Raw genomic sequence first — 27,331 nt, 5'->3', positions numbered from 1 at the left:
GGCGCCTGTGTGCACATGTGCTCTCTCTGCCAAATAAATAAATGAATGAATCTCTAAAAAAAAAAAAAAAAAAGATAGCAAATAGGAACAAAGAAAAGTTAAGATAAAAATATGAGGAGAAAAAGTAGAGAATATTCCAAAACAAATGCTTAAATGATACAGAGGGTACTAGGAGACCTATTCCAGTTGCCCTCATGATAAAGTCCAGGCTGCACAATGTGAACTCTCATACCTGTCTCATCTGGCTTCTGCCTGCCCGTCTAGCCCAGGGCATGTTCCCCTTAACTTTTCTTTCAGGTTTCAGCTGACACAGTCTTTCCCCAGGTCTTCTTCTAACGTGGCCAAGACTGAGTCGAACATTCCTCTTATGTGTCTCTGCAGGATTCTGTACTTTAGAGTCTAGCAGTCTAGTTTCTTAATGCTTTCTCCTCTGTTGTGGACATTTTCCTTCACTCCCCAGCTTTCGTAACTCTTTGTCCTGGTAACTAAATTTCTCTCCGTGTGTGTGTGTGTGTGTGTGCGTGTGTATGTGTGTGTGTGTGTGTGTGTGTGTGTGTGTAAAGGAGGGGGAAGGAGGGAAATTTAGGCCTGATCTGTAATTAGCAACTGGTTTTGTTTTTTTTTTTTTAAGTAGGAGTGTTTTTTGTTTTTTTTTTTTTTAAGATTTTATTTATTTATTTTGACAGAGAGAGACATAGCGAGAGCAGGAACACAAGCAGGGGGAGTGGCAGAGGGAGAAGCAGGCTTCCCGCGGAGCAGGGAGCCCGATGCGGGACTCGATCCCAGGACCCCGGGACCATGACCTGAGCCGAAGGCAGACGCTTAACGACTGAGCCACCCAGGCGCCCCTAGCAACTGGTCTTTTTGTTTGTTTGTTTGTTTGTTTGAGTATAGTAGACACACAATGTTACATTAGTTTCAGGTATACAACATAGTGATTCGACTACTCTCTATGTGATGCTCTGCTCACAGTTGGTGCTTCTTATGAGAAAGGCTCAACCTATTCCAGCACAGCCCTCACATTCCGGCTTCTGCACCCACGACTTGGTCAGAAACTCCCAAATACAGTTTTCCACTGGGCCCACATGTACAGCTGTCAGCCCAGCACCAGGCCCTAGAGTGGTTTCCATCTCACAGAGGAGCAGACTGGGCCGGAGTCTCCGTGGGCAGCCAGCTCATCTGAGTCTCCTCAAGAGCAGGGTTCGGCAAATTATAGTCCATGAGCCAACCTGGCCCCCTGCCTGATTTTCTAAATAAAGGTTTATGGGAACATACACCTACTGTGATAATAATAACTACATATATCAAATACTTATTCTTAGAACTGATTATTTCACCCTTTTCCTCATATAGGCTCAATGCTCTTCAGAATCCTTACAGATTATAAAAATCACATAGAACTCTCTAAACTCTGAAACAAAGACATCATGGCTATAAGAGATTACTCTGAGTTCTGCAAATAAAATTGTTTTTATTCAGCTTCCAATTGTCTCTGCTGATGAGAGAATGCAAAGTAGTGGATAATCAAAAGTCATTTATATGTGTTTCGGGACCTTGTTCTATGATGAGTTCAATAGTAGATTTTCCTTCCTAATTGCATTTGGCCTACAGTGGCACCAAAATGAGTTTGGATTGTCCGAGCATATGTTACCTGGGTGAGAAAAACGATAATCATTGTGTTAGACAGGAACAGAAGCCATTTAAAAAACGTTTTAAAATTTTACTTCATATAATCCTCAAAGCAGAGAGGGGTGAGTGTCATCTGAGTATAAGAAATTTTTTGTTCTACTGCATCATTATGATTTTTAATGTAGCATTTTAATTTTTTACTTTGCAATACTTTTTAAAAATCTTACCTACTTTAGTTGATAGGACTTTCATTAACTGTAAAATTTTATACCACTTGAATAATTTCATGTTTCCATTACCATCTTCTTAAAATAGCTCAAGTGATGGCTAAGGCATTATTCATTCTAGTCACAGGTTAATGTTGTTTAAATTCTGTTAGTGAAATGTATTAAAAAAATTCTTTATGCATTTTTCCACTCTTCATATTTTTAGCTATGCAGGGTTTAAAGGCCAGGTAGAATATGTGAATACTATGTGCATTCTGAGAAAAATAATTTACCGAAACTAGATAAAGCAAACCACTTTTACAAAGAATTTGGTACCCCTTATTATAGTTGGTGGTTGTGTACATTGATATATTATTTTTGGAGGGCAGTTTTCCCATTTGTATGAAAATCCCTGAAATATTTAGCATTTGAGTCAATTACACTTTGAGGAGTTATCTTAGGAAAATAATTGACACAAAAAAAGATGTCATTGCAGCACTATTTATTATAGAGGAAAAATCTAAATTTCTAGCAATAATAGCATATCTATAATTTCAGAAATCATGTTTTCAAAGATCACTTCATGGCTGGGCAAGATGACTACAATATAATTATTAAGTAAAATTAAATACACACACACACACAGAGGCAGAGAATTATCCCATATATCTCTGAGTGTGTGAGGAGTGGGGCAGGAGCTGGGTGGGGGAATATGGAAGAAAATTTGCCAGTGAGGGGGCCTGGGTGGCTCAGTCGCTTTAAGTGTCTGACTCTTGATTTCAGCTCAGGTCATAATCTCAGGGTTGTAGGATCAAGCCCCACGTCAGGCTCCATGCTTGGTGTGGAATCTGCTTGAGGTTCTCTTTCTCCTTCTGCCTCTCCGCCTGTTCACACTCTCTCTAAATTAATTAATTAGTTAGTTAATTAATTAATTAAATCTTTTTTAAAGAAGAAGAAAATTTGCCAGTGATTATTAGAGTTGTGGGATGATGGATAATTTTTACTTCTCATTTTCTATTTTTACCATCACAAATTTCTGTAATGCCTACATATAGCTTTTATAAGAATAAGTTTTATTTCAATAGCTAGATGCTGGTTCCCAGAGCAGGTAGATTACTAGGTAAACAGCCCTCGTTAGAAAATGCTTTCTAAAAAGAGGCTGTAAGAAGGCTAAAGCTTGTTTTACAGCTGCTGTTTCTCATTAGCCAGTTCGTTATCATTGCTGCACTTCACAGCTTGCTCTATGATGTAGAAATTCTCTAGCAAGGTTGGATACTTCCTTGGTGTTCAGTAGAAGGGTTTACTTTCCTGGAGAAAAAATATTCTCCTTCTTTCTCAAGTCCCTCCCATGCTACCATACACCTTCTCATCATAAATCCTTGGCTTAAAACTCACGGTAGGCTCTAGGCTCCTTGTCTGGAGGCAGGAAGATCTGTTAGGGGACTGCTGCAATAGTCTGGGCGAGAAATGATAAATCTAAACCAAGGCAGTGGCAGTGTGTGTGTGTGTGTGGCTGAGCAGGAGATTCAATTAGCCCATACAGCCCACATGCATCCTCTGCCTAGAAGGATTTGCTCAACCAGATCCTCCGATCCTTCAAGTTTCCATTCAAATGCCTCCTTCTCCATAAAATCCTCCTTGTGCCCATAACTGAAAATCTTTTCATCTCCTTTTATTTTCATTTTTTACCTCTTTTGTATATACATATACTTTTCATTTTGAAACAATCTAACGTACAGGGGGAAAAAAACGCAGTTAAAGTACAAAGAATTTTTTTCTTAAACCATTTGAGACTAAATTGCCAAGCTAATAATGCCCCACCACCCCTGAATACTTTAGTATGTATTTCTACCAAAAAAAAGGCATTCTCTACATAACTGCAGTACAACCATCAAAATCAGAAAATTAGTACTGAAACATCAATACTATAATCCTCACTCCAGTAATGTTCTTTACAGTAAATAGATCCTGTTTGGAGTCAAGTGTTGTACTTAATTACCATGTCTCTTTAATCTCATTCACTCTGGAACAGTGTCTCAGTCTTAACTCTCATGATCTTGACACTAGAAAACTATGGTCCAGTAGAACATGCATCAGTTTGGGTTTGTCTGGTGTTTCCTCATGACTCATCTAGGTTATGCATCTTTAGTAAAAATATCACAGAAGTTATGCTATTTTCCTATTAAATGGTACATGAATGCAATTTGTTCTCTTACTGGTTATGTTTACACTGATCACTTGATTAAGATGATTTCTGCCAGTCTTCTCAACTCTGAAGTTACTCTTTTCCCTATGTAATTAATAATATTCCATGGTGATGTACTTTGAGACTTTTATTCATTCATGTATTTTTATCAGTATGAACTCACTGTTCATTTTATTCGATAAGTTTTAATCCAATACTATAATTATTTATTTGAAGTTCAAACTGACACAGATTGGGCCAGTGGGAGACTGTTCAAAATGGTTCTTGTGTCCTTTGACTCATCTCATCATTCTTTGAGCATTTCCTTGTTTTGTGGTATAAGATGTTTCAAGCTCATTTGTACTTTCCTTGTCCCAGACCTGGAATCATCCATTTCTACAAGGACTTCTGGCTCCTTTAAGAATGGTATTTAGAAGCCAAGGTCTCAGCCCTAGGAGTTCTTACTGCTTTTGCAGTATCAGTGCTCCCAGGACCACGAAGTGGACAGAGATTAGGAATCTTGGAATATGTGTATGTGCACATACATACAAATCTACACCCATTTACATCTATAGTTATTAAGACATCGGTCTAAGGGCGCCTGGGTGGCTCAGTCATTAAGCGTCTGCCTTCAGCTCAGGCCATGATCCCAGGGTCCTGGGATCGAGTCCCACATCGGGCTCCCTGCTCAGCAGGAAGCCTGCTTCTCCCTCTCCCACTCCCTGTGCTTGTGTTCCTGCTCTCACTGTCTCTCTCTCTGTCAAATAAATAAAATCTTAAAAAAAAAAAAAGACATCGTTCTATATATTCTGAAAACCTTGAGTTTTCACAATTAAGCCTTCTAACTCCACTTTTATTCAAGCTTCTCCCTTTCCATATTTGCAATTCCTTTTTCCAAAGGTGAGAAACCTGGCTCCCCTGAACTTTAATATAATTACTTATTTAAACACTTCCCTTATATGTAACCAGTCTCTCACCTTTGAAACTACCACCTCCCTCATGTAGATGTCCTCCTTACTCCACTCAGGCCATGAAAGCACATGGATGTTCTCCCCACTCTGTTCAGTCACAAAACCTCATGCCAGGTTACTCTACATACCTCCTTCCCTGTATACCTTCTTCAACCTGTTCTATCTCTGACACCCCCATGCCAGGCCACTGGCCCCCATGTGAATGCCAACTTTACCCTACTTGGGCTCCAATACCCACCCTAGGCCATCCTACATGTGTACCCTTTCACTCTGCCAGGCTGCCCCATACATGGGCATCCTCTTCACTCTGTTTATAAATAATAAAATTTTTAAGTTAAAGGAGACAGTGGTAGAACTTTTAGTCTAAGGACATTCTAATACCTTGAAGTCCTTAGCCAAACCCTAACTTTATTAGAATATGTGAAACATACTCAAGGAATAGGGATTCCTCCTTTTCTACCCACAAGGCCGGTCATCAATGTAATCATTGTTTAAAAGAGAAAGTGTATCAGTTTTTCATTATTAAATATCACACACATGTACAACACTCATACTCCTTCACATCACTCATCTTCCTCTGAAGATCAAAAATCGTCAAAAGAGAATAAAATTATTAGTATTTTTAATGAAAAGCACTGACTATCACATTCTGTTGCTAGAAAGATTCTTCCGATGTAACAGGAATAATGGCAACAACCAAGGGCATACAAGGAAGTTATTAGGGAAGACAGAAGGAAGGAGAGAGATGAGAAAATAAGAAAGTGAAAAGGTGGGAACAGGGAAGAAAGAAAGAGGAGACCTAAGAGAGAAAAGGCAGAAGAGGGAGGCTAACTGGGAGACACATGAAAAGAGAGTGGCAGGATGCCATTCAGGAGAGTCTGACTTGGCCACCAAATCCCATGGCAAAGGGCTCTAACCCTGTAATCAGCCCCAAAGCAGTGTCCCTGTCAGAATGAAAACATATCCTCTACTCCAAGATTGCTGACAAGTAATGAAGAAAGAGTTACTTCATATACTTCGCTAATACACAACTGAATGAAACTGACATCTAGAAGTTTGGTACAGCCAACTTCTGGATTTTTATCTATATATTTGCTTAATGACACCTTTAAATGATTCCTATTTTGAGAGTCACTTTTGGAAACTACACAAGTATCAACATCTGCAAATGGTGAGGAGGTTCTCGGTCAAAACTTCAGTGAGGCAAAATATGGATAATATATGTATAAGTGGAACACTTGCAATGTTTAACATCACACCTGATTTTGCTGCTTTGATAAAGAAACTACATATCCTGTAAATTATGATGTCAATGTTTCGGATTCAATCCCCTACCAGCCATCAGAAAGTGTTATCTAGTCTTGTCTAGTGTTATGGTTCTTGTCAAAACCAGGGTATTAAACCATTCCCTTTTTAAAAAGTGTAACAGAATATAAACTTTTTCTCGATTACACATATGGTTGCTGGTTTTCTAAAAAGTGTTCTTGAAACACAATAAAACTTAAGGCAAAACTTTTAGAGAAAAGGAATTCCCATTCTCAGAGTAACTCAATAGAGAGTTAATTCGTGGTTTAGGTTAATTGGCAGATATTTTTAGCTGAGGTCAATCTTTATATACTTCCTACAGGTGCTATTATAGATACTATTGAAAAGATCAATAGAGAACATTAGTTACCTTCCCAACACTCATTTCTCTTTCTTCCTTCCTAATAGAATCCTGATTTTGTTTGGATAGTGTTGCCCTCCCCCACTCCACCCCAACCCAGTGACTGAGGAAGAACAGACCTCACTGTCAAGTTGTTCCTGCTTCATTGAAAGCACTCAGCATATGGCATTGCTCTGGTCCCTGTTGTAAGTAGAGAAGTCACGTGGTCCAATTATAGTTGGGGGAAAGGGTTTTCTCTCATTTAGGATATGAATAAGTATGTATGTTGCATCAGATAGTGCTGGTAACTATTTTATAACCTTAAGAGAAGCAAGTCTAAATTCAACACTGTCACACTGAGGATTACAGAGCAGAAATATAGGAAGAATATGGATTCTTGATGACCATCATTGACTTACGAAGTCACCAACCTGACCAGAACTAATTCTACTTCTGCACTTTCTGTTATGTAAGATAATAAACTTTTTTACTCTATGATTTTTTCTTGAATTGGGATTTTGTATTTGCAGCCAAAAGCATCCTAGTTGATGAAACCATGTCTCAGCTCCAGTATGAAAGCCAGAATTGCAGGGAGACATCGATGCCAAACTTGCAGTGCTGGGAAAAGTGCTTTTATAGGTGACAGTCAAGAGTTACAAGGCCTTCTCAGTTTCCCTGCAGAAAGAAATCCGAAAATAATTGGAAGTACTGGAGATTTCTCTCACAGATTCCTTCTATTTAAACAACTTTAAAACTTAAATATGGACTCATAGTCCTTTCTTTTCTGGCATAGAGGAAATCAATAATGCCAGCTTTGCAAAGGTAAACTTATTGATTTGAGGACAAAGGAAATGATGCTATATAAATTCAACCCAAAAGAGTCCTGGAAAATTCTGATATTTTTTGATAACAACCTACCTTTGAGTTACAGTTTTTAAGCTCTGGCTGCCGTTAAAATCAAAATGTCAAAGTCAACTTAGGGCCCAAGATAACTTTCATGTTGCTATGACAACCTCTTTTTCCAGTTTAACATTAAGTTAAACATCAAGTTTAACCTTAATTTGGGCAGAGTTAATATTTACTTTGGGAGTTGGGGGGGGGGGGGGGGTTGTACAAATTAGATTTATTTAAATTATTTCCAGAAAATCACTATTAGATTTTATGCGATCTTTTCCATAAATAAAATATTCTGTGATCAAAATGTGATGAAAATCAATTTCCAGTTTAGGGCACCTGGGTGGCTCAGTCAGTAAAGTTAAGCGTCTGCCTTTGGCTCTGGTCATGATCTCATTGGTCCTGGGATTGAGCCCCCTGTCGGGCTCCCTACTTAGCTTCTCCCTCTGCCTCCCCCACCCACCATGTTCTCTCTCTCTCTTTCTCTCTCTCTCAAATAAATAAATATTTAAGAAAAATCAATTTCCAGTTTAGTAAAATAAATCATATGCAAATTTGTTACATATATGTTTTATATACTGTTCTGAGGAGAAAAATTCTATTTTCATCTAATTCACAAAGGAGTCACAACTCAAAAAGTTAAAATTATTGCCGGAGGCTGAATAATAACCGTAGGTGGTCAGAGAATTTATCATGAAAAAGGGAAAGGAGATAAAAGGAATAAAATAAGGCGTATTTTTAAAGTTTAGTCATGGTAAATCTAAGGAAGGACAGAGACAAGGAAAGTGCCTGCTGGATATGACAAGTGGTTGTATATATATTTGAATCTGTTACAGTTTGTTGTGGGAAACACAACAAACACATAGGAAGCCACTAGAGCCTTTAAGATATTTCATGACAGTCTGTTGTGGTGCATGCACAAATACGATGTGTATCTGTCGGCCCGAGTCCTGGCAGGAAACTCATACACAATCAAAAAGGGTGTGAAGAAATTTAAACAAAAGGAATGCAGACCCCTCCTCGACTTACAATGGGGTTACGTCCAGATAAACCCATCCTAAACCGAAACTATCCTAAGTGAAAAATGCGCTTCATATACCTAGCCTACCCAACGTCAGAGCCTAGCTTAGCCTCCCTTAAACAGGCGCAGAACACTTACGTTAGCCTACAGGTGGGCAAGATCGTCTACCACAAAGCCTGTTCTATAACAGTGTCGACTCTCACGTGTGATGGACGAATGCTGTACTGGAAGTGAACAACAGAATGGTTGTCAGCGTAGCCGTCGTTCCCCCTCATGCTCGCCTGGCTGGCTGGGAGCTGTGGCTGCCACCGTTGCTGCCCAGGGTCAGGAGAGAGCTCCGTACCGCAGGCCACTGACCCGGAAAAGATCAAAATTCAAAAGTTTCTAGTGAACGAATATCACTTTTGCGCCATCGTTAAATTGAAGAATCGTTAAGTCCGACCATCATAAATCGGGGACCACCTATATTTACAAAAAAGCAGACAGGGAAGCTGGAGGGCTGATGAAGGAGCCTAGGACTGACAGCAGGAAAAGCTATCTGCACTCCTAAACGAGAAGAGGCAAAAGGAGGGCGTTTTCTCAGAAGCTAAACTAGTGAGACGAGCGCACCCGACAGGAGCTATGACCTTAGGTGAGGGATGCAGAAACTCCCAAACAGCAGCCCCACGGGAAAGAGGCCAGAAAAATAAACACACCATCCTCATTCTCTCCCCATCCTCTGACTTCCTTGCCAAAGCTTTCGTTGACTAAATCCACACAAAAACTGAGCGAAGAGGAGCTAGACTATCCTGTCTGAAGAGGCCAGACCCTGAGGCCCCAAATAGGGTCAAGGGTGGAAAAGGAATCTGACAGAGCAAACAGATACCCCACAACACAGACACTGCACAAATAACAACACATGGGGGGGACTCATTAAAAGATGGAGACATTTGGTTCTGCAACAGCTTTGGTACACATTTTGGGCTAAGATGTATATTTTAGAATCCTTTCCCTTTTGTTAATGTTAGTTTTTAGTCATTATACTTTATGTTGACAACTTTTGAATATAAACAAATACATATTTCATAATCATTAACGTTGTAACAGTAAAGACAATCCTTTTTCCCTCAGGCAAAAATACCCTTCTAGTTCCATAAACCTGGCTCGACGTTATCACTGTCAAAGAGGAAAGTGTTTATGTAAACTTGGGACAATTTGTGTTGACTCCATCTCCAAACTATACTCTTTCACACTGGACTCATATTTCTCTTTTGAATTGTATGAACATAAATTGTGTGTGGAGTGTGGGTAAGTGTGTAGGTATAATTTACAGAGCTGACCAATGGAAAGTCCATGTACACAGATGATCTCAAATGCCACCACCAGCTCATCATGTCTGTCTTTTCGGGAACTGATTAAATAGGTTGTGTGGTGCAAATGGAAAGTGTTCTGGACTTTAGGCCTGGAGGCACTGGCTATGATGAGTCTTTTCATTAACAAGCTGTAGGACTCTGGCAAGTCCCTTCACCAGCTTCTTTTATTTCCATAAAAGGGGTTGAGGCACAGAGTCTCTGATGTCACTTCCAGCTTTAAAATTCTGTGGTTCTCAGGCATGTCCCTAATTACCATGCCTAATAGGAACCATCAGTTTTGCTGCTTCTTGATTGCTTTAATTTGAAAGGGCCTTTTTCAGACTGACATAGAGAATGCTAAATACGCTATTTTAAATGAAAATTTGGATAAAGAAACTAGCAGATGACATTAAAACACAGAAAATCCTCAGTGACTTTTTGAGTCTAACAATTACAGCTTCCCATGAACCTTAACATTTCCCTGAATTGCAAAAATTATGTTTACCATTTCACAGGTAAATATTTACATGCCTAAGTAATGATTCCACAAAGCTATGAGAAATGAAGAGGAAAATTTATGCTCTAGAGTAGACATGTACTTTGTAATTCAGCTCCACTGAAGAAACTCTCCTTAATATCCTTAATATCTTCTTCAATGTCCCAGAACAAAGGAAAGAGCTATTTGTCCACTGCGAAGGCTGAAGTATTCCATGCAAGCTGTCAGATGGGTATTCAAAAAACATTACTGCATTGTATAAATTCCTATGTATTTAATACCTACTATACACTGTATTAAGTGCATTATGTATATTGTTTAATTCTCACAACTGTCCTTTGACATTATCTCCAATTTTCTGGTCTCAGAAAAGTCAAGTACCTTAACCGTAGACAGCAGCTAGTAGGGGACAGAGCCAGCATTTGAACCTATGATTCTAAAGCCAAGACCTTCATTCTTGTTACCCCATTGTCTCTGGCAACACTGGCCAGACACATCCACTACATTTCAAATACTTCATTGTTTTTCATAGATAATGAAACTGTTCACTTAACTTTGCTTTCTCCCTTGAGTGATGCCTCCGCACACTGAGCCCCTCCACATGTCCCTCCAGCAACATCCACCAATCCCTCAGGAATGAGAATGAAATAGGCTTGGCCTCAAATATCAGTGTTCCCTGTAACAGGGACAATTGACACATCAATGTAGCATGTCTTTAGGCATGAAAAGCCCTATCTCTTTTCTCTCTTCTTAATTATAGACCACATTTTTTCATAAGTATCTACCTCCTCTCTCCTTCTGCTGTAAGTGCCCAATTGTCCTGTATCCAATTCTCTCTAGAAGACATCTACCTTCTAAATGTACTTTAGAAAATTTTTGACCTTTACTGGTCTTTGAGAAATAAAGAAAGATTAGAGGCACTGCTCTAGACCACTCCACTTCTGTCTTAGACTGGATCTCCTGAAAACATTCTGAGATGAAGAACTGTGTGCATAATGCTGGTTGGAGAGTGCTCTCCGGAGATACACCTGCAAAGAAGTGAGGAAAGAACTGAGGGAAGGAGGACCCAGGGATGGGTCAGCTCTGGAAAGGGGTCTGGGATGGAGAAGCATGGAATGCTCTACACCCTGTCAGACTGGTGGACCTAACTTGTGTCTTCAGTTTAATGACCTGTTTCTCTTCCAGACAAAGGGTTTTTAAGGTTCTAAAGGCCAGTCTGAAATCTGACTATGCAGAATTTAAAAGATCCTGAGCTTTCTTTCCTGGGAAAATAAATGGAATAAAGAAAGATTATGAAATATGAAAGTTCTAAAAATAATAGCCTGAAACTGGGTAATTTGAATGAAAGCTAGTCAAATCTATATGGAATATAGCATATTACTGATTCATTATCAGATCACATAATTTAATTATATTCTACTTACCATGCAGTTTTCACACCCTAAACCTCTCAGTGTGAAGTCTATGTTATCTGATTAGAGAAAGCAGAAAGAGAAAGAAAGAGGCCATGCAAAAGAGAAGCTTAGTTAAGGATGGCAGACTGCATTGCAAATTCAGAAACATCTTTAATATGTAAAAGAAATGATGCAAATTAATCTTTTGTTTTCTATAAATAAGCCAGGTTTGATTACCTTAAACTATTGGTAAGAATATTTTTCCCTTTCATCTTTCCTGGACTTGAGCCATTTACAATTTGTAACACAGAGAACCATTTTTCAGATCTAATTTAACATGTAACTCTTTGTTGTTTCAATTGAATTTAGCAAAACCCAGAAAGAAAATTCCTTCCTAAAACAGAATTAATTTCTACAACATGTTGATTTAAGAGCTGCTAATTTCGGCACATACATATCCCTATTGCTAGGTTCTTCCAGTCAGGCTTTAAAGATATTCTTCCAAAATATGTATATATCTCAAGTTCTAAAATAAGGAGGCTTTAGTGACTGAAAGATGTTGAGGAAAATATAAAGCTCTTATTTAAAAGTATCAAGGCAAGGGATGCCTGGGTGGCTCAGTTGGTTAAGCATCTGCCTTTGGCTCAGGTCATGATCCCAGGGTCCTGGGATTGAGCCCTGCATCAGGCTCCTTGCTCAGCGGGGAGCCTGCTTCTCTCTCTGCCTGCCGCTCCCCCTGCCTGTGCTCTCTCAATCTCTCTGATAAATAAGTAAATAAAGTCTTTTAAATAAATAAATAAAGTCAAATATGTGTATTTGTCAAGTCAAATATATGATATTTGACTATACTATGACTTGATATTTGACTATACTATCAGTAGTATAATCTATGCTGAAAACAATTATTTACCTTTCTCCTAATGGGAGATTATATAGTAAGTATGCAAATAATGCTGATAGGTGAATCTGATGAAATAAATTAATAACATAATAAACACTCTAAAGATTATATAATAAATATGCAAATAATGCTGATAGGTTAATCTGATGAAATAAATTAATAACTCAATAAACACTTAAGGTTTCCCTGTATGTATGTATTTAAAACATTTCCCATAAGTTACAGTGTCCTGGAAATTATACAAAATGTACTTTTAAGACTGTCTCTAGGGGCACTTGGGTGGCTCAGTCGTTAAGCGACTGCCTTTGGCTCGGTCATGATCTCAGGGTCCTGGGATCGAGCCCTGCATCAGGCTCCCTGCTTGGCAGGAAGCCTGCTTCTCCCTCTCCCACTCCCCCTGCTTGTGTTCCCTCTCTCACTGTCAAATAAATAAATAAAGTCTTTAAAAAATAAAAATAAAAAAAAAGACTGTCTCTAAAGGAGACACAATTAATATTTCACTTTCGATAAATTATGCTAGGAATAGGATACAAACTTGTGGAAAGTGTAGTTTTTTATTTGTTTTATTTACACCATATCCCCAACAGGTGAAACAGTAACTGCACAAAGTAGGTGCTCATAACTGCTGAATTAATAAATTAGGACAAGTTCAGTGAGGACTATAAGGCAATACTAAGAACAAGAAATGGTCCTGGCCATTCAATGAATATCCTTTGCCTTAGAAAGAGAACTAGCAGATATTTAAAGCAGAAGGAGTTCAATCCAGGTTTAGGTTAAGACTAAAACACTATTGACATCTGTCCAAATTCTATTCACAATCTTGGGTTCTTACATAAATGTTCTGAATTCTTTTAAAATAGCACAACGGGCATAAGCCCAGAACCATGACAGCTTTGTTCCACCACAGTTAAGAGATGGCCTGTTTATGAAATATCTTTACCATGAATTATTCATGCTGGGAAATCAACAAAATACTTACTAATTCAGCTGTAATGCTTATCTGTGTTATTTGACCAAGAGATTGAAATGGTCCTGGAAAAGCCAGGAGAGAAGTGAGAACTTGGCAAGATATATGACCCCATGGAGTCACATAAAAACCCTAAATATTCCATTATCATCACTATTATGTAATATGCTTTATGCTTTATAAAGCAAATTGGTACATATTATCTAAATTGATGAGCATGACAACCTTGTGAGTCAGGTAGCAGTACTGAATCATGTTGGAAGTTTGGAAGTACTAATGCCAATCTTTTGCAACCTAACCAGTTGAAAGTAATAATGATAATCATGATCATACTAATCATAGCTAGTACCTAAATAGGACTTATTTATGTGCCAAGTGTGACCTACATGCCTTTACATGTTAGCTCAGTTACTTCTCCAACCATCACAAGTCTCCAATTGGGAATCGAGGCATCTGCTTTATTCAAGATGGTTGGCAAATTCACTTCCCACCTGGTAAAAAAAGAAAAAAAAAATACATTTTTTTGTCCCTCTCTCCTGCATTGAAGATAACTAGGGAATGACCACGCTGACTTTTCCACCCAGTGTCATGCTATAAAGCTGGAACAGAGAGAACTGAGGTGTAGCTGGAACAGGCTCATGTGGTCTGATGGTTCGTTTACTGACAGCCTGAGCATGTGAGCTCCAGCCTTCCCTGCACCCAGGCAGGTCTGTGAGCTGAGGGAGTGGTGGACACAAATGCCAGGCTTTCTCCAATCTCACACTCTCTCTCAAGTTTTTTCAGTAGGTGGAAAATTTTTACTGAAAATGATGCTGCTCTCTCCTGGGAAGTAAAGCAGATATGCCCCATGCCTCCATGGGAAACTGAAGGGAAGAAAATGAGTGTTCCAGTCCATCCTACCCCCAGCACCTCCAACATCCAAATGAGGGAAACTCATGAAGACCATGTAGGCTTAGTTTCTTCCTCAAAGGCAAGGAACTGGCAAGTAGCAAAGACAAATCTTGAGCCCTAGCATTCTGACCACAGAGTGCACATCATTTTCACTCTACACTACACTGGAAACCTTGCACTCCAACAAGTTTGATGAATGCTGAAAGGCAAACATTCTAGAAGTCAAAACCCTTGAATGCTCTTCTGGAAATGCTTTCATGCCCTAACCAGATTCTCTTTTTCCCATAATTTCTTGTCAAATGTGCTGAAAACATATCATTCAAACCATTTCTTTCTGAGCCAAGTTAACGATGGAGTAAACAACAAAAAGGAAGGGAAAAAATTGTAATTATACTTCATCTCACAACAGCATATTTAAAATTTGACTCAGTCTGACTTTGATGTATTTCTATAACTCAATAAGTACTCATTATACTGTGTAACAGGGTAAGACATCTTCTCTTCATAGAGTTAACAGTTGTGCCAAAAGCACTAACATTTTGCTTTTCTGAATATCAGACTCAGGAAGAGAGGTTATATTATTCTCTTTTTTCATCAATCTTCATTCAACAGGTATCCCAATATGGAGCTGCTTGTTAGTTTACTTTCCACTAAATATAGACACATAATTAATATGTGCTGGGCCATAAAGTGTTTACTTACTGTTTATTAACAAGCTCAAATTGCAGAACATGAATACATTTGACTGCATTTTGTGAAAAACAACTGAGAGTCTTGAACTTCCTAGTGAGAGTAGGATTATATCACCTTCCAGGCTGGAAGACAATTTTATATTTTACATGCTTGTATTTTGTAACTACTACTGCTGTTATTTACTATTTGTGATGTTGTGGAGAAGGGAAGAAAGTGATATCACTTCCTAGCTGTGATTCTTATAAACAATAAAAAAGTAGCATGAAGGGTCACAATTCTATCAGTTTTCCGATAAGAGAGAGCTTCAATTCATAAGCATGGTGACTGGAAGAATTGGTTTTTCTCTAAGCAGAACCTGAATTGAAATTAGATTGAATCAAGACAATGGTCCTCAGCACCTTTGCTGCCATTTAGAAGGATAATGATTTTTTTTAATTTCTGGGAAAATAAAAAATCTTAGCTTTTCAGATACCAATCTAGGCTAGTTGCTAGTGATTGATCACTAATCAGTCATAATTCTCTTCTGCTGAGTCCAGGTACCACCTCTGAATCCTCAGCTCAGCACTCAATTAGTCAGGACCCATGAGTTAGAGTTTATATTAGGTGAAACTATTTGCCTCTCCTATTACATTTGAAGTACCTCACCTGTAGCAGTTTAAAAAGAAAAAAATAAATATAATCCTATAATATTTACAGAATATCAGTGCTCTTTCAAATTCTGGTTAGTGCTACTAATCCCTATAGACTCTTTCAACACTTTGCAGGAAAATGGTGAAATCTAATTAACTATATTCTGGAAGGACTGTAGCTGATAATAGCTTAGCAACTAAGAGGGTTCATCAAGGTAAAAGAAACATAACAAAGTCCCCTATTGAGCATTTGAAAAATGGCGCTGGTATAATCAAGGAACTGATTTTTAATTTAATTTAATTTTAACTTAGTCATCAATGGCTGCCATATTGGACAGCACAGGTATATTGAATCTTGTTTTACCTTCATAATAACCTGGTAAAGCAGGTCATCTCCACTAAAAAGAGAAGGAAGTACAGACATATTAAGTGACTTGCCAAAATTACAAAACTGGAAGGTGACCAAATGTATACTTGAATCCAGTTCTCAACTGGATTCCAAGTTCTCAGCTCTGGGAATCCCAAGTTCTCAACTCTTTCTATGGTATCATATCAAGCTCAAGGTAAGTATGAATCAAGAGAGGACAACCCCCCAAAACTCATGATTGTACACAACCCACTAAAAGTTCACAATAGGAAGTACACTACAAAGAACTAACTGTCAAAAATCTGAAATCTTATCCTACTTGTAAGCTAACAAATAAGCATGCCACAGTTTCGTGAAAGCCATCAGAAGACAGGAGATTCCTGAGTCAGAGAGTAAGAATTTTATTATAGCAATAGCAGTAGCCAGAGTATTAGCATTTTCTTGTGCCAATTTCCCAAACCCAAACCCACACAGTGATGCAAAAAGGGTCAGATGACTCTTGCACATGCAGTGAGTGCATTACAGTTTCCATACAGAGCTTAGGGAACCTAAATATTTTATAATGGGCAGTAAGCATCCTGCCCATTACCCCAAAAAGAGGCATTACCTTTATCATACTAGACAATAAGCATGCCTGCCTTTCCCAATCTCCGCCTTTCAAGACTATTCTCTATACAAATATCCTTGAAATAGATAATCTGGAACAAAGGCAATCCCAAGACTTGCATAAATGTGAGAGACCACACACCACCCATGAAAGTGACAAACTGAGAGAAAACCAGCAAAGAAAAGAGAGAAATGTCTAAATACCAACAACATGAGAGTCAAAGTGTACAGATAAATGTGTATGTTTGATAGAAAGATTATGTGTCCAAAGTTATAAACAGAAAATAAATGTTGAAACAAGAAAATTAAGGTGAAATTAAATTTGAAAAATAATAGTGATATATAAGTGTCAGGAAACATTAGCATTTTTATTGGGCATCAATAGTACATTTATAAATATAATTTCCCCAAAACTAGAGGTTACTTCACTCTCAGAACTGAATTGTAAATATATGCACATACCTCTCTTCCAGTCACCATAAAATTATAGCATAAAAATCATAGGATGTTAGACCTGAAAGATGCTCAGAAATAATGAAGTCCTAATTATACAGACAGGGAAACTGAGACCCACAGGCATAGAGTGTCTTTTTCAGGGCCACACAAACATCTATAGATCTGAGATGCATTCACAGATGTCTCTGCTCTTGACCCCTCCATTTCATTACAACACCCTATCTCTTATTTCTCACCTTGCAGTGGATTGAGCCCAAAAAAATAGATACCTGCAAACCTCCCTCTTGTAGAATATGCCCTTAGAACTAGTTGGAGCAGAGCCAAGTGGTCTGAGCTAGCAATGCTTCCCCAGGTGGAAGCCCAGTAGGAAACCTTAGCCCTGCACATGGCTTAAATGCTCGTTCCCTTAGGTCTGCCACAAAGGCACATTGCATTGCAGAAGAGTTAAAAGAAAAATGTGTGCACAGCACAGGAAGGAGCCCAGATCTTCTCTGAGGAGTTGAGCACTTCAGGGGTATCATTAAAGCTGGGTCAAAAAAAAGTCATTTCATTTTTTAAAAAATATGGTAATAGAACCTCGAGCACCAGCTCACTTCAATGACAGGCACTTCATAAAGTTCATTTTTATTATCCTCAGCTGAAAAGTAAATAACACTTCTACAGGTGTCCTTCATATTAAAAGGCTTTATTTGCTGGCAATAGAGACTCTCTATTGACTAAAACCTTATCTATACTTTACAGAGCAGATTGTTTTTCCCCAACACCTTTCAAAGAAGTATAGCCAGTCCATTCTGGACAAAGGAAAACAGTGTGATAAAAGAGATGATGCAACAACAGCCAACTGAAAGAGCTCTCAATGGCCAAACCTGGAACAATTTGAGCAAAATCAAATAATGCAATATTCAATTATAAGCCAAAGAATAAAATAAATATTCATCAGTCCATATTGATAAACAAATAATGTAAATAAGCATCAACAGCACTTTTATAAAGATAATTTTCCCAAAAGTAGAGTCTACTGTTTCCTTAGGACTGAATCATAAATGTATAGATGTATATAAATATAAATTACTGAATAAGTAAGTAAGTGGTAGAGGACAGACAAATCTTCCTTACAGAAGAATTCCAAATAATATATATACATATTCCCATCTCCAGGAGGTGGAACTTAATTGCCTTCCCTTGAAGGTGGGCTAGACAAAGGGACCCACTTCTAAAAAATAGAGCACGGAAAGGGAAAAATAGTCCCTTTGCAGTGGAGAGTCCTGGCAAGAGCTACCTTAACCAAGTGATGAAGGTTAACATTGCCATTGATGTCGCATGGATATGATGTACGCTGATGTGAGGGAATGAGAAGGGCACTTCAATTCCATTGTATTCTTTCCAAATCCCATAACCCCAGTCTAATCATGAGAAAAACATCAGACAAACTGAGATCAGAAGACATTCTACAAAATATTTAGCCAGTACTCCCCAAGACCTTCGAGGTCATGAAAAACAAGCAGAGTGAGAAATTGTCACAGACCAGAGGAGACTGAGAAAATATGACAACTAACTACAATGTGGCATCCTGCAATGAAACAGAAAGAAGGCATTAATGGAAAAGCTGGTTAAATCCAAATAAGTTCTGGAGTTTAGTTAATAGTGATGAATAATGTTGCTTTCTTAGTTTTGATAAATGTACTCTGTAATGTAAGATGTTAACAATGGGTAAAACTGGGTGGTGGATATACTCTCTGTACTATCTTCATAACTTCTCTATAAATTTAAAATTATACCAAAACAAAAAGTTTATTTAAAAAAAATAGAGGGGCACCTGGGTAGCTCAGTTGGTTAAGCATCCGCCTTCGGCTCAGGTCATGATCCCAGATCCTGGGGTCGAGCCCCACATCGGGCTCCCTGCTCAGCAGGGAGCCTACTTCTCTCTCTCCCCCTGCCATTCCCTCTGCTTGAGCTCTCTCTCTCTCTGTCAAATAAATAAATAAAATCTTAAAAAAATAAAAAAAATAGATGATACAAATTTATGTGTGATCCTGCCTGGAGCATGGCAGAATTCTGTAGCTAATGCATTGCGCAATCCAAGAAGCACAGTTAAAGAAGGCTTGGGGAAGCTAAATGAGTTCAAAAGACAGGGGAGGACTAACAACAGCACACTTCACAATAAAAGGAAAAGCGATGTTTGTTCTTCACTGAATAACCTGAGTATTATTTGTGTAGTAATCTGAGAAGCAGAATATATTCTGAACATAACAAAAATTGAGGCTCTCCTTTATAGGTCAGGAAAGTAATAAGGTAAAAGCCCAAACCAATAAACTAACCAGATTTCTTTGAAAACAAAAGTGTGCTGGCATCTAATAATGTCTATGCTTAATAGTATAAAAGATTCAAATTAAAAACATAAGTTTTAGACAAACCCTTCAAATTTGAGAAATTTCTCTAAATTCTCTTGATAAGTTATCTAGGATATTATAAAATATCTGACATTTATATTATCATTTCCAAAGTAGTAAAACCATTTTGCCAATAAATTGTATCTCCTTCTTGCCACCCAGTTCTCTAAATTACTTCCTTTTCCCACTCAGGCTATCCTCTGCTTTCAGCCCCAACCCAAACTCCCCACCTGTGCCCCGACTCCCAAGTCCCAACTAAATCCCATCTCTTGCTTTTGACACCTTTTTGGATTCATCTTCTAAATCATAATCCCTTCAAAATGACTGTGAATGGATGGATGGACATCTGGGCTCTTTCCATATTTTGGGTATTGTGGACATTGTTGCTATAAACAACGGGGTCAATCGACAGATGAAAGGATAAAAAGATGTGATATAGATATAGATATATAGATATAGATATAAACACACAATGGAACATTACTCGGCCACCAAAAAAAATGAAATCTTACCATTTGCAATGATGTGGATAGACCTAGAGGGTGTTATGCTGAGCAAAATAATTGAATCAGAGAAAGACAATTACCATATATTTCACTCTATGTGGAATTTAAGAAACAAAACAGATGAACATAGAGAAATGGAGGGGAAAATAAAATAAGACAAAAACAGGGAGATAAACCATAAGAGACTCTTAGCTATAGGAAACAAACTGAGGGTTCCTGGAGGGGAGGTGGGTGAAGGGATGGGGTAACTGGGTAATGGGCATTAAGGAGGGCGCTTGATGTAATGAGCACTGGATGTTATATGAAACTGATGAATCACTAAACTCTACCTCTGAAACTAATACTACACTATATGTTAATGGATTGATTTTAAATTTTAAAAAATGACTGTGAATTAATGGAAGTGACTTAATGGGTTAAAAAAGGCATATGTTAGCTTTCCACATAAACTTTATGTAGATGAGGAAAACTACCTTGCTCTTTTTCTCCTCATCTTTGCACAGAAACATATAATTGTGTTTCCAAAAGAAGCCAGAAAGGCATGGGCATAACTTATAATACATGTGGTATGAATTTTCTTGAAAAACAGCCCTTAAAGTCAAATTCAGCTATGACTGTTTACAAAGAAACTATGTTATGGAGACTGACAAATGCATAATATTTTTATCAATATATATGAGGCTTACATTTTGTTTCATCACTTTTATTGCTGAAGAATATATTTTTTAATATTTATTTATTTTAGAGAGAGAGAGAGCATGAGCAAGCTGGTGGGAGGGGCAGAGGGAGAGGGAAACAAGCAGACTCCCCACTGAGCAGGGAGCCTGATGCAGGGGCTCCATCCCAGGACCCTGAGATCATGACTGGAGCCAAAATCAAGAGTTGGACGCTCAACTGACTGAGCCACCCAGGCACCCCAGCTGAAGAATACATTTTAAAGGGGTGGATTAAATATTCAAGGACACAAACATAAGGAAATACCTCTTAGTTCAATATGAAGATAACAAATCCATTAGTATATCTACATATGAGCATGCTCAGCAAAGAACAGACTGAACAAATGTTTATTGAGTACCTCTGAGGTGTCAGGAAATGTGACAACACTTTGGCAAATGCTGTCTCATTTCATTTTTTCTATAAATATGTAAGGTCGATATAATTATCCTCACTTTTCAAATTGTAAAACCAAGCATCCAAAGATTAAATCACCCAAGGATATGTTACTTACAGTAAATAATTAGTTCCTTTAACTGATAAACCCTAAAATATCAGTGGTTTAACACAATAAAATGCTATTTCTCATTCATATCACCATCTAATGCAAATCAGACGGGGAAGAGGTTGTATTCTGCCCCACCTGATCATTCGGAGCCCCCCAGGATATTTCCATCTGTCCACTGGTGGATGGAAATTAAGAGCAAGGATAGTACATTAAAAGTTTTTGTAGACCAGGCCTAAAAGTGGCACATACCACTATATGCTCGCATTCATTCCCCAAAAATGATCCCTCTTCTGTTAATAGGGAAAGAATGAATGCTTTCTCCCTAAGATAGGGAACAAGCTAAAGAAGTATGCTCTCACTACTGATAATCAGCATAGTACTGGAAGGTCTAGCTACTTCGATAAGGCAAGAAAAGACATACAGATAAAAAAGAAGAAAGGAAAGTGTTCCTATTTGCAAATGACGTGATCATCTATGTAGAAAACTCTGGAGTCTACCAAAAAAGTCCTATAACTAATAGGTGAGTTAAACAGGGTCAAAACACAAAATCAACCACATTTCTGTATCCTAAAAATAAACGTGCCAAAACTGAAGTTAAAGACACAATGCCATTTACAATCACTCCAAAAAACAAACAAACAAATAAGATGCTTAGGAATAAATCTACTATCACAGGCACAGGACTTGTATGCTGAAAATCACAAAATGCTAAAGAAATAAACAAAAGGAGACTTGAATAAATACAAAGTAAATACAAAGATGGTAGAATTAAAAGCAAGCACATCAATAATTACATTATGTGTAAATAATCTGAACATTCTAATTAAAAGCAGAGAAAGTCAGACTGGACAAAAGTGCAAGACCCAACTAGAGGCTGTCCATAAGAAACCCATTTAATATAAAAACACAGACAGGTTAAAAGTAAAAGGATAGAAAAAGATATACCACATAAACATTAGTTAAAAGAAAGCTGGAGTGGCTATATTAATATCATACAAAGTAAACATCAGAACATAGAACATCAGGGACACAGAGATATTACATAATGATATAACAGTCAATTCATCAAGGAGACATAGCAATTCTAAATGAGTATACATCTAATAACTGAGTTTCAAAATACAATACTCAAAAATTGACCTGATCAAGGGGGGAGATTGGCATATCTAAAGTTATAGTTAGAGATTTTAACACCCTTCTCTCAACAATTGATAGAACAAGTTGACAAAACACTGGTAAAGGTATAGAAAATTTGAACAATACTGTCAAGCCAGTTACATGGAACAATCACAGAAAACACATTCACTTTAAACATACATATAACATCACCAAGATAGACTACAAACTGAGCCATAAAATAAGTCCTAAAAAATTTCAAATGATTGAAGTCATACAGACTATGTTTTGTGAGCCTGGGTAATATGACATTAAAAGTCAGTTTTAAAAGAATACATGAAATCCTTAAATATTTTTGAAGTTAAGAAATGGACTCCTAAATGTTACATAAGTCAAATATGAAGGAATTAGAAAATATTTCTGACTGAATGATAATGAAAATACAAATACTAAAATTTGCAGGATGCAGCTAAAATAGTGCTTAGAGCAAAATTTATAATTCTAAATGCTTATGTTGTTGATGAAAAAAAAGTTTTAAACTATCTTAGCTTCCACATTAAGAGACTAGAAAAAGAAGAGTGAGTTAAGCCAAAGTAAATAAAGGAAGGGAATAATAAATATAAAAGCTGAAAGTAATTAAATAAAGAATAGATAATAGAGGAAATCAAGTCATTCAGAAGCTGATTCTTTGTAAAGATTAATAAAATTGAAAAATCCTCACCTAAACTGATCAAGAGGAAAAAATAAAATTACCAATATCAAGAATGAAAGAGAGAATACCACATAGATATTACAGGCATTAAAAGGATATGAAAGGAATATTATGACTAACTTTATGACTATGAATTTGACAACTTAGATTAAATGAACAAATTCCTTAAAGGACATAAATTACCAAAAGTGATATAAGAAAAAAGAGAAATTCTAAAGAGCCCAATATATGGTATTTTGATGTTGGTGTTGTTGTTGATGGGTTTTTTTAAGTATAGTAAAGAAACTGAATTTACAGTTAAAAATCCCCCCACAAGGGGCGCCTGCGTAGCACAGTTAGTTAAGCGTCTGACTCTTGATTTCAACTCAGGTTGTGATCTCAGGGTCATGAGATCGAGCCACATCGGGCTCTACACTCAGCACAGTCTGCTTAAGACACTCTCTTCCTCTCCCTCTGCCTCACCCCCACCCTGCATCCCCTGCCTTTCCAATAAATAAATCTTTAAAAAGAAAAAAACCTTCCCACAAGGAAAACTCAAAATCCAAAGGAATCCGCAGGTACATTCCATCAAGTATTCACAAAATACTGATATTTCTCAAACTCCTTCAGAAAATTTTTAAACTCATTTTTTAAAGCCAGCATAGCCTTGACACCAAAACTCACAAATCAATTCAAGAAAAGAAATTTTCATACAGTATCTCTCCTGGACATAATGCAAAACTCCTTAACAAAATATTAGCAAATCAAACTCAGCAATATATATTTTTAAAAAATACATCAAAACTAACTGAAGTTTTTCCAAGACTGCAAGACTGGTTTAACATCCAAAAATCAGTTACTATGATTCACCACAAGATATCATAAAACCATCTCGGTAGTTGAAAAAGATACATTTGATAAAATGCCTACTTATTATAAAAACTATCAGATTTAGGAATAGAAAAAAATTTCCTCAAACTAATAAACAGGATCCAAGAAAAACTTATAGCTAATATATTAATGGTGAATGAAGAACATTTCCCCCATCTGATTGGGAAGAAGATAAGAATGTGTGTCCTCACCACTTCTATTTAGCATTTTTCTATAGTTCTAGTCAGTATGACATGGCAAGACAAAGAATGGGGGGTGGGGTGGGAGGGATGGGGTGACTGGGTGATGGACACTGGGGAGGGTATGTGTTCTGGTAAGCGCTGTGAATTGTGCAAGACTGTTGAATCTCAGATCTGTACCTCTGAAACAAATAATGCAATATATGTTAAGAAAGAAAAAAAGAAGAAGAAGAATGTAGCAGGAGGGGAAGAATGAAGGGGGGGAAATCGGAGGGGGAGAAGAACCATGAGAGACAATGGACTCTGAAAAACAAACTGAGGGTTCTAGAGGGGAGGGGGTTGGGAGGATGGGTTAGCCTGGTGATGGGTATTGAGGAGGGCACGTTCTGCATGGAGCACTGGGTGTTATGCACAAACAATGAATCATGGAACACTATATCTAAAACTAATGATGTAATGTATGGGGATTAACATAACAATAAAAAAATTTTAAAAAAAAGCAATAAAATTGTAAAAGATATAAAACTGTCTCTGTTTGCAAATGAAATCATTGTTTTTATAGAAAAATCTTAAGAATCTATAAAATATCTACTAGGATCAATAAGAGATAAGAGATCACAGATTCAAAATCAATATCCAGAAATACATTGTATTTCTCTATACAAGCAGTAAATATGGAAATTGAAATACAAGTACCGTTTACAAAAACATCAAAAATATTAAAATACATAGGGATATTCCTCTTTCTGCTACTGCATTATTAGTTTATAGAAACACTACCTATTTATGCACCCCTATGTTTATTGCAGCATTATTTACAATAGCTAAGATCTAGAGGCAGCCCGAGTGTCCACTGACACATGAATAGATAAAAAATATGTGGTATGTAGATATAGATACACACACACAATGGAATATTACACAGCCATAAAAAAGTTTGAGGGCTTGTTTTGCCATTTTTGCCATTTGTGACAACATGGATGGACCTAGGTAAAATAAGTCAGACTGAGAAAGACAAATACCATATGATTTCACTCATATGTGGAATCTAAAAAACAAAACAAATGAACAAACAAAAAGCAGAATCAGACCTATAAATACAGATAACAAACTGATGGTTTCCAGAGGGAAAGTGGGTACGTGGGATGGACAAAATGGGTGAATGAGTGAGAGATACAAGCTTCCAGTTATGAAATGAATAAGTCATGGGAATGAAAGGGACAGTATAAGGAATACAGTCAATGGTATTGTAATAGCATTTTATGGTGACAGATGGTAGCTACACTTGTGGTGAGCATAGCATAATATATAAGCTTGTCAAATCACTACATTGTATACCTGAAACTAATGTAACATTGCATGTCAACTCTATTCAAATTTAAAACTTAAATTAAAAGATACATGGGGATAAATTTAAAGAAATATGTGCAAAACCTCTACACTGAAAATTATAAATATTACTGAGAGAAACTAAGAAATAACAAAATAAGTGGAGAATGCTTCTTTTTTCTTGAATTGGAGAACACAGAATATTGATAAATTTTAATTCTCCTTAGTCTATAGTTTTTACACAATGCCAACTAAAATTCCAGCAGGTTTTTGTAGAAATTGACAATTTGATTCCAAAATTTATTTGGAAATTCGCAGAACCTGGAATAGCCAAAACAAGGTTGAAAAAACAGAACAAAGTTGGCCTCACACCACCTGATCTCAAGACTTACCTTAAAAGCTACAGCAATCAAGACAACGTTATATTGACACAAAGGCAGATCAAGGAACAGAAGAGAAGGCATAGAAATCAACTGACATATACAATTGATTGATTTTTGACAAAGACACCAAAGCATTTCAATGGGGAAATAAAGTCTTTCCTACAAAATTTGCTGAAATAACTAGACATCCACATGGGGGGAAAAGATAAACCTCAACACCTACCTCATATCCAAATGCAAATATTTACTCAGGATGGATCATTAACTGTTGGTTTCCTAATTTGGGAACTTCTCAGGTAAAATCTGAAATTGGCCCCTGAACATGGAGGGCAAGGAGAGTCTAAGAGACAGACTGCTCCAGATTGGTGAGTGGCAGGTTTAATAACCAAGGGAAATTACACAGGACGCTTGTCTTGGGCGGCCGTGAGATGAGTAGATCTCCACACCCACCCTCCAGAATCTTTAAAGTTTATATAGAAGACTTACCTGCGTTCAGTAATGTATACCATCCAGATAGTCTAACCAACACATTGCTCTCTCAAGGCTGCATCCTTGAAAATGGCTCCCACTGTAGGAATGGCAGGCCAGGCACACATTCCAAGGATGGGGGACTGTAGGTGGTGAGATGTCCCTGATTGTCTGGGTCCAGCTCACAGGTCACCAAGTGGTCATGTCCCCCTGACGACCTCTTCCAATATGAAAGCTAAAGGTATTAAGCCTCTAGAAGAAAATATAGAAAAATATCTTTGTGATCTTGAAGTCATTTCCTGGGACACAGGAAGCTCTAAGCATAAAGAAAAACAGGTAACTTAGACTTCATCAAATTAAAATCTTCTGCTTATAAAAAGACATCATTAAAAAAATACAAAGGCAAAGTATAGAGTAGAAAAAAATGTTCACAAAACATTGTTCTGACAAAAGACATGCATCCAGAATATAAAAACATTTCCTAAAACCCTATGTACTCTGTTTTGATTTTTACAATGATAATGTTTTCCTGTTATTATGAATATAATAACCTCATAATACCCACATGTCATGTCCCAAGCACAAATTAAATAAGCAAGAAGAAGAGAACAAAGAATCCCACACTCCAGTATCTCCTCTACTCCTTTGCTCCCAGTGAAGACCAAATGAGAAACAAATTATCTACCCTTTCTTTTCTGTAGACAGGCCAAGAAAATTCTTTAAGAAAGCTGAGAAAGTGAATTTAATGAACAATTGGAGAGATAAAATTAGTAATATGAGGGCAAGCAACTGCTCCTGAAATTTTTTAAAGAAAGGGAAACAGACACATATTGAAGATTTTTTTCTTTCTTTTTTTCTTTTTTTAATTTTTTTA

The 27,331-nt window shown here is 37.3% G+C and overlaps 1 protein-coding gene across 3 annotated transcripts in view; it reads left to right on the top strand.

Moving 5' to 3' along the window:
• Positions 1-27,331, top strand: part of HTR1E (5-hydroxytryptamine receptor 1E) — a 91,455-nt gene that overhangs the window by 49,508 nt on the left and 14,616 nt on the right. Inside the window, exon 2 of one of the 3 annotated variants that reach the window (XM_032409323.1) lies at positions 6,705-6,842. The exons of 1 other annotated variant lie outside the window; for it this stretch is intronic. The gene's annotated coding sequence lies outside the window, so the exon portion shown is untranslated. Of the gene's footprint in view, positions 1-4,806; positions 6,843-27,331 lie in introns of those variants that run through there. One more of the 3 variants, XM_032409322.1, reaches the window with a different exon arrangement.

The sequence above is a fragment of the Phoca vitulina genome, unplaced genomic scaffold, assembly GCF_004348235.1.
Source record: "Phoca vitulina isolate PV1807 unplaced genomic scaffold, GSC_HSeal_1.0 scaffold11, whole genome shotgun sequence".
NCBI classification, from domain to species: domain Eukaryota; kingdom Metazoa; phylum Chordata; class Mammalia; order Carnivora; family Phocidae; genus Phoca; species Phoca vitulina.
This window is presented reverse-complemented; position numbering and strand designations above follow the sequence as displayed.